The following is a 9,021-nucleotide window of genomic DNA, read 5'->3' as shown; positions in this document are numbered from 1 at the left end:
TCAAGCGGACATGCTCCAGAGGTACTAGCTCTTCAAACCGAGCAGCTCCACGCCCACCTTCCCCTGCAGCCACTGTCGGAAAACTCTTTCCCAATGCACCACACACACACACACACACACACACACACATCGCCAACACACTCTTATCAACCTCCTGGATCCACTCTCTACCCGCAGCATTCCACTCCTCCCTCCTCAAAGTCCAGCAGTGTGGACTCCCAATACCCACTACACTCAACACTTGCCCAGGTTTGGGTATGATCCCTGGACATACACAAATCTGTAGCCGTGCTGAGACCCCCCTCCTCCTCTTGAGACCTTCCATACCCTCCATTCTCCCCCATCCTGCTCCCGACTGATGATTTTTTTCATTGGACTCTCTCTTCCGGTTGTTGTCTTTCAGTAAAAGAATTGTGTTTGTTTGAAAGCAATCTTTATTCTATTAAGTGAAAGCAAAAAGAGCACTGCAAAGTAACATAGATACAGCTATGTTAAGTTCCCTTCTTGCATCATGTGCACCAATCACCTCCTAGCATTACAAGCACTGCAATCTCGAGTATAGGTTTCAGCTTCAAATTGCTGCCTCAAAGCATCCCTGATCCTTATGGTCCCGTGCTGTGCCCTTCTAATAGCCCTGGTCTCTGGCTGTTCAAAGCTAGCCTCCAGGTGCTGAGCCTTTGCGGTTCAGCCCTGAGTGAAGCATTCACCCGTCCCTTCAAAAATATTATGTAGCGCACAGCACACGGCTATAAGCATAGGAATATGATCATCGGCCACGTCCAGCTTCCCATACACGGATTGCTGGGTCTGTTTGGAGGTTGGATCAGAAAACACTGCTGACCCTATACGGAGCCTGAATCAGACCCGGTACTAGGATCATAGCCCCCATAGGGTTGGGAGGGACCGCAAGGGTCACCTAGTTCTAGTCTGGGCCCTGCCAAGATGCAGGATTGACTCTGGCTGCCAAACTTTTGGGTCAGCATCAAAATCAGAACATTAAAAATTAGATTTAACACAAGCCCAGGCAGTCCAAATTCTGTGCGGTGCATTTATTACCACACCTGCTTGCACGCTACAGAGAGCTGCTAGTGAAATGTCAGTTACACGACAAATGAAAGTACTGTGCCATGGATCTGTGTGGCTCCCGGAAACAGCAGGATCTGGTTCCCCCTCTCTGGCTCTTACTAAGATGTAAGATGGCTCTTCATGCGGCCCCTACCACAAGCGCCGCCAATGGGAGCTGTAGGGACGGTGCTGGACAGGGCACATGCTGCTGCTTCCAGAGATGCTTGAGGTAAGCGCCACCCGGAGACTGCACCCCAACCTCCTCCAGTGCACCAACTCCCTGCCCCAGCCCTCATCCCCCTCCTGCACCCTGAACGCTTCATTTCTGGCACCACCCCAGAGCCCGCAGCCCCAGCCGTATCCTTCCCCCCCACACACACCCCAACCCCCAATTTTCTGAGCATTAATGGCCCGCCATACAATTTCCGTACCGACATGTGATCCTCGGGCCAAAAAGTTTGCCCATCTCTGATCTAAACGAATATCTGACTATGTAGCTGTCGTGACAACGTTGAACTGGATCTGGGCTGTACATCCAGCAGCAGTGTTCAGATTTTTTGATTCAATCGCAGGCTTTAGGGTGCTGTAAAAGGTTTCACCATATAGTTCACCTCCTTGTTTGATGACCTTGAGAGGCCTATCCCAGGCAGCTTGCAACTTATTCTTCTTCACGGGGATGAGAAGCATCACCTGGTCCCCAGTGGCACAGGAGGGGCCCCCGCTTTTCTGCTTCCCTTAGGCCCTGACTTGGTTTCTCCTGTCCAAACCCATAAGCTCAGTGAGATTTTCCCGGAAAATCAGTACGTATTCCACCACAGATTCTCCATGGGGAGAGGGCTTCCCTTCCCCGTCGTCCCTCATCAAGTCCAAGGGTCCCCTCACTCTTCTCTCATAAAGCAACTCGAATGGGGAAAACCCTGTGGATTCCTGGGGAACTTCCCTGTATGCGAACAGCACGTAGGGTAAATACTTGTCCCACTCCTGCGGGTGCTGGGCCATAAATGTTTTCAGCATCATCTTTAGAGTCCCATTGAACCTCTCCATCAGCCCATAGGACTGAGGGTGACATGCAGTGGCCCAGGTGTGCCTGATCCCCACACTTCTCCCACAAGCACTGGAGCAGGGCTGACATGAAGTTGGACTGCTGGTCTTTAAGGACCTCCTTGGGGAACCCCACTCTGCTGAAAATGGTCAGCAGTACATCTGCCACGGTGCCTTCCTCGATAGAGGACTAGGTCACTGCATCGGGGTACCACCACCAGAATGTATTTCTTCCCAGCGCGGATTGCCTTGCTGAGGGGCCCCACTATTTCCATGATGAGAAGGCTGTATGATGGGCAAATGTCTCAGAGATGCTTTGCACTTAACCCAGGCCTTCCCCACCCTCTGGCAGGAGTCACAGGACCTGCAATACTGTTGGACAGCGTCCAAGACCCGAGCCAGTAAAAGTTCTGCAGCAGCCGCTGCCTGGCGTGCTGGCTGCCCTGATGCCTCAAAAGGGGAACATCATGGGCCAGACTGGGGAATCACAAACTGACTCCCGGCTTTACAAGGTTCAGTCTGCCCCCAAACCAGCCCATTCCCTTCTCTCACAGGAAGCTCTCCCAGCTGTTCTCCCCAGGGGTCCGGCACCACTGTGGCCAGCAAAGGCCCTCAGCTTCTTTAAGGAGGGATCCGCCTACAGCTCAATCTGGAATTCCGCTGCTGGGTTTGGGGCCACAGCCCTGGCTGGCTATGCATTGGTTTCCCCATCTTGGGACAGAGGCTCAGGCCCAGCCCTTTTGAACCCTACCCTTGGTGCTTTGATCCCCACATTGGGAGGGTTCGCACTGCTGGCTCAGGACAGGGTGTCCCTCACTGGCTCTGACTCTGGGGAAGGATCAGGGTGCTCTGAGTGCCACCCGGCCAGTCCCCCAAGTCAATACCCATTAGTTCCTCCAGGAGTAGCTTATCATGCCCCCCAAACTCTTTGGGGGCCCTCCTTAGGCACCCCCCCCGTTCAGATGCATCCTTGCTACAGGAATCTTGTCGAGGGGCCTGAACACACCTCTCAGGGTCAGCTATGCATCAGGCACTCGCTGGTCTGGGTCTACCGCCTCTGGCCTGGCCAGTGTCACCTCTCTGCCTGTGTCCCAGAACCCCTGGACGCTCCTTCCGCCCACCTCAATGGGGATGAGCTCGCGATTTTTCCATGAGGCATGTTTCATTCTCACCCGGGGGATTGAGTACAGGTGCTCTGGAACTGGAGCCCCCCCTTCCCCTGCTCCTCTGCGCTGGCGTTCTCCTCTCCCTGACTCTGCCATGTTGACTGCGGCCCCCTGGACTGGTGGTGCCCCCTCTCGGTGGGCTTCCGCCCAGTTGACATTCTGAGGATTCTGCTTGGCCTGCAGTTCCTTCATCTTCAGGCATTGCGCCACTTTGTGTCTTTTTCGGCCACAGTAATTACATTTCAGGTCCCTCAAGTCCCACGAGTGGGGGGGTTGGCCCGCTCTGGCTCATGGGCACCCCTGAGTTGGGCTTCTTGGAGTCGCAACTTTGAGAGGTCTCTGGGTGACCCACCCTTCTGACTCCCCGATATCGGTCTCCTTCGCGCCCCCCCCCATCTGCTGTCCACAAACTCATCTGCTAGTGCCCAGTGCTTTGGGTCCACTAACCACATCTTAAGGTCTGGAGAAGAGATGTCATACAGCTGCTTCAATCCCTCGGAGGTAGTGGCCCCTGTACCCTTCCCCCACTTGCGGAGATATTCCCACAGCAGGTTGGTGACCTCCTTGTAAGTGACACTTGGGGTCTTGCGTACACCCCAGAATCGTACACCTTGGGGATCAGTTCAAACTTCAGTAGCAAAGCCTGTTTGAACAGGTCATAGTTCCCCATCTCAATACCATCCATTTAGCTCAATCCCTCCTTGGCCTTGGAACCGAGCAGGGGGCGGTTACACAGCGGAGCCTGTCTGCAGGGTCAATCTGGATCAGATCACAAGCCTTGAAGGATGTGAAGGACGTGAAGTAGGCATTAATATCCCCCCTCCTTAAACTGGGGTGACAATTTGGTGTCTAGATTCTCTGCAGAACTGGCATCTTGGGTCCTTCTTCATTTACTCCCCTGGCAGGCCCTCTGTCCACCAGTCTCTGCTCCTCCAGTTCCAACTCCTTCGCTTTCAGCTCCTTCACTTTCAGCTCCAGCTCCAGACTCCACAGTTTCTGATTGGGGCGCCCCCGCACCGCGCTCCCCCCCCCCCGCTGACTGGGGAATTGACTCCCGGCTGCTACTTGTCACCATGCAAGGCACTAAATTTAGCCGTATGGAGTGGAAATCCATCAACTTGAACAAAAAAAATTGCACAGATACAGACAGACATCATCTTTCTCCCCAAGTGCAAACAGATGGACATCATACCAAACGGACTGAAGGTAAAAAATCCGTTGCAATCGACTTACTACACTGACTACGGTGAGAGACTGTGCCACACACTCTCAAAGAAACTGAGGAACCTATCTGATCAGCATCCTGTACAGCAAACAGAAGATCAAGAATGAGCTCTCAAAACTAGAAACTCTCATACAAAACCAACCTTGCACACAAAATTCCACGTGGCTGGACTTTACAAAAACGAGACAAGCCATTTACAACGCACAATTCACTTCTCTACAGAGGAAAAAGGACAGTAAACTATCTAAACTCCTACATGCTACAACAGTGGTTCCCTCAACTCACTTAACAATATCATTAATCGATCCAACCACACACTTAGCTCGGCAGAAGAGTCGGTCCTATCTCTTTCTGCCCCACCACTCCCAAGAACATGATACAGTTCTGCGGTGATCAGGAAGCCTACTTTCATGGTCTCAGACTAAGGAATATTTTCAACGCACCACTGAACAGTGCACTGACCGACAGGAACCCTCCTACGGGGTGGATTCCGCCTGATGGTGGATATGACAGACTGGACTTCTACATAGTATGCTTCCGCAGACGTGCACAGGCTGAAATTGTGAGCCACCCCTGTACTAGAGCCTGTGCTGCAGGGAGCGGGGCAGGACTTAGCAGTGCCTTATCTGAAAGTGTTGTCTTTGATGTCCTGTCCCTGGAAATGGTCAGGGGCTCTGTCCTTCCCCCACCCTCCCAGGAAAGCCCCAGTGTCCTGTTAGTTTTTGTTTTGTAGCAGAATAATAAAGGGACACTTCAGACAGCAGTGGGTCCATGCACTCCAACCGTGGTTTCTGCCTGTCGGTGTGTCCGTCTGCTCCCCCCACGGCTATCTGTTTCTTTGACTCTGGGAGCCAGTCTTACCCTGCTCTGCTGTGAGACCCCACCCCCCACCCCACCCCTGGGCTGTTCACACACAGCCTCTGGCATGTAAGCTGCTCCAAGCTAGTTGCAATTGAATGATACTAGCCAATATCTCCGGTCCCAGACATAACCCTGGGAACTTCCGTCTTGCAGTGTCCAGTTATGGCCGCTGGACACTGCAAGCTTATATGAGTTCATCAAGTTAACAAAGAAATTGATATGTACCAGGCTTGTTATGCCAAGGGGAGTCTCTGCTACAAATGCACTGCTTCAGGTAGAATAAACAAATGTATTAACTATAAAGCTAGATCTAAAGTGATTTTAAGTCGAGGCATAACAAGTCAGAGTGGTTACGAAAATAAAATAAAATATAAGCACAGTCTAAACTCTCAACCCTTTAGATTGGGCAGCAACTAGATTAAGCAGTTTTTCTCACCCTACTGGATATTGCAGTCCTTAATATACAGATTTGTTCCTTAAACCTGGGCCAAGCTCCTGTGTTGGAGTCTTGTGTTCTTCTCAGTGTCCTGCCTGGTTGCTTGCAGAAGAGGTGGGGCAGGAGAAGGGCCCAGTATGTGTCCATTCTCCCTGTTTTACACTCTCAGTCCATGTGCTTGTAGAACAAATGGAATGTCTCTCCAAGCAAGGTTGAGCAATTCCCCTGGTGGGGCCTCATGCAGGTGACTCATTGCATTGTAGCTCCCTTGCTTCTCACCCCTCCCTCCCATGTTTGCACTGCGAAATGAAAGTTGGCGCCTGTGCGATGCTGGTAAACCCAGACTTTGACAAGCCCTTTATGGTGTTCACCGATGCCTCGTACACAGCGCTGGGTGCACGTGCTAATGCAGGTTGATGGAACGCGGGAGAGACACTCCATCGTGTACCTGTACAGGAAGCTGCTGCCCTCGGAGCAGACTTATCCAGCAATAGAAAGGGAATGTCTGGCCATGGTGTGGTCCCTTACAAATCTGCAGCCGTATCTGTTTGGGCGCCGCTTCACCGTGTACACGAACCATTCACCCCTGAGGTGGCTACACTAGATGAAACGGGCCAATGCCAAGCTCCTGAGGTGGGGTCTCCAGCTTCAGGATTATGACATGGAGGTGGTCCACTTTAAGGGGAGTGCCAAGATTGTAGCCGATGCTTTGTCCCAGAAATGCGGGACAGAACTTACGCAGGCCACTGGCCAAAGTGCCCTACCCAGTTCCGGTCTCTGAGGAGGAAGAGCTGTGACAAAGTGGGGTTTTATTCATCTTGTTTTGTTGCGTATGAGTTGGGCGTGTGATTTTTACTGAGGACCTCAGGGCAGGTGAGGCTACCCAGCCGTTTGCACCTATGTGACCCGGTGACACATTTTCCCTGGGAAGCAAGACAAAGAGACGGAGAAGGGGCAACAGGGGGGTGTTGGAAGCTGGCAGTCTGCATTAGGAGACTGGAAGAGGGCTAGTGCAGCGCGTCTGGCCCAGGACTTGAAAGATAGACTTGGCTGAAAGTCGCTGATTTCTGTGCTAACAAGTTCTGTCCTACGCTGTGTTACTGTCCACTAATAAACCTTCTGTTTTATTGGCTGACTGAGAGTCATGCCTGACTGCGGAGTTGAGGTGCAGGACCCTCTGGCTTCCCCAGGAACCCCACCCGGGCAGACTCACTGTGGGAAGTGCACGGTGTGGATGGGGATGCTGAATGCTCCAAGGTCAGACCCAGGAAAGGTGAAGATGTTTAAGCTTCTTGCCTGGAGACAGTATGCTCTGAGAGAGGAGGCATGCTCCCCCAGAGTCTTGGCTGGCGTCAGACGGAGTAGTTCCAGAGCATCGCCCCGGTGATTCCATGACACACCGGCAGACGTGACTCTCAGCCAAGCTGGTAAAAACAGAAGGTTTATTAGTCGACAGGAACGCAGCGCAGGACAGAACTTCTTAGCACTTCTTAGCTTCTCCCCCTGAGCCCCAAGCCAGCCGAGACTCGCTTCGAACTGCCTGGCCCCTGCCCTACCTGTTGCTCCTCCTCTGGCCTTTCTCTCGCTTCCCAGGCCAAGAGTATCCTCGTCGCATCCCCCTCCTGGGTCTCAACTTACAAAGGGGTGTCCATAACTTCCATACAGAAAGCTGGAGCATCTCCAAAATTTGCACACGTTTATTCCCACCACCTAGACATTGGTGCAATACACAGGGAAAGTTAGGGACACACAGCATTCATGTCAAACAGTAAGCCTCATATACAACATAACAAGGGGAAATCCCATCACATGTCTCCCCTCTTCCCCTCTTCGAGACCTAACTGAGCGGGGTCACTTTAGCCAGTGACCTGGGGAAGTTCAGGTCTCCCTCTCCGGCACAAAGCATCAGCCAAAACACTTTCACTCCCTTTAACCACTATGGACCACCTCCATATCGTAATCCTTTAATGACAGACTCCACTTCAGGAGCTTGGCATTGGCCCCTCTCATCTGATGCAGCCATGGCAGGGCGAGTAGTCTGTGCACACAGTGAAGCGCTGCCCAAATAGATCCGGCTGCAGCCTTGTAAGAGCCCACTCCATGGCCAGGCATTCCTTCTCTATGGCTGCATAGCCCTGCTCCCAGGGCAGCAGCTTCCTGCTCAGGTACATGATGTGGTGTTTCGCCCCCTTTGCATGGGCCTGCCTCGGCACCGTGCCCAGTCCTGTGTCTGGGACATCGGTGAACACCATAAAGGACTTGTCAAAGTCTGGGTTTCCCAGCACCGGGCCCTTGACCAGATCCTCCTTCAGTGTGCAGAGAGCCCTCTGGCACTGCTCCGATCAGACCAGCTTGTCTGGCTTACCCTTCTTGGGAGCTGACACAGAGCTAAAGTGGGGCACAAGCCTCTGGTAGTGCCCCGCCATCCCAATAAAGCCCTGGGTCTGTTTCATAGTCTGGAGAGCAGGCCAATCGCTGGTCGCCCCGACATTGGCTGGCTCTGGCTTTAGGCAGCCGCTCTCTACCTTGTGGCTCAGGTACGACACCTCTGCCATCCCCACCTTGCACTTCCTAGCTTTTACAGTCGGCCCTGAATCCTGGAGGTAACTCAGCCCCCTAATCACCTGGGACACATGGTCCTCCCAGGTCTGACTAATGGCACAAATATTATCAATGTACGCTAGGGTAAAATTCTCCATCCCCATCAGTAATTGATCCGTCTGGCACCGGTAGGTGACCGACCCTTCCTTAAGGCTGAAAGGTAGGACTTGTACAGCCCCAAAGAGGTAACAAAAGCAGGTTTCAACCTGGCATCTGGATCGAAAGGCACCTGCCAGTAGCCTTTGGTGACATCCTTGGTCATGGGTACTGAGTCCCCCCCACTTGTCTAGGCTCTCATCAGGAGTAGGTATGTGCAGGCGCCAGACATGGTGATGGCATTGAGAGTCGGATCGACCCATCTTTCCTGTGGACCGGCACAAGTGACAGGCCCCCGGGGCTGGTGGATGGCTGGATCACGCCCTAAAGTCAGTATGTCTCCGACCTCTCCCACCAGGTCCTTGGCTGTTTTCCCAGTGACCCAGAATTGGGAGCATCTTACAGGAGGGTGGACTCCTGTCTCCACCTGGTGAACAGCTAGGTTAGCGAGGCCAGGCTGGTTCCAAAGCAGCTGTTGTTACAAATCATAGACGATTAGGGTTGGAAGAGAACTCAGGAGGTGATCTAGT

This window comes from Lepidochelys kempii, chromosome 7 (genome assembly GCF_965140285.1).
Source record: "Lepidochelys kempii isolate rLepKem1 chromosome 7, rLepKem1.hap1, whole genome shotgun sequence".
Taxonomy (NCBI): Eukaryota; Metazoa; Chordata; order Testudines; family Cheloniidae; genus Lepidochelys; species Lepidochelys kempii.
Note: the sequence above shows the minus strand (reverse complement) of the source record.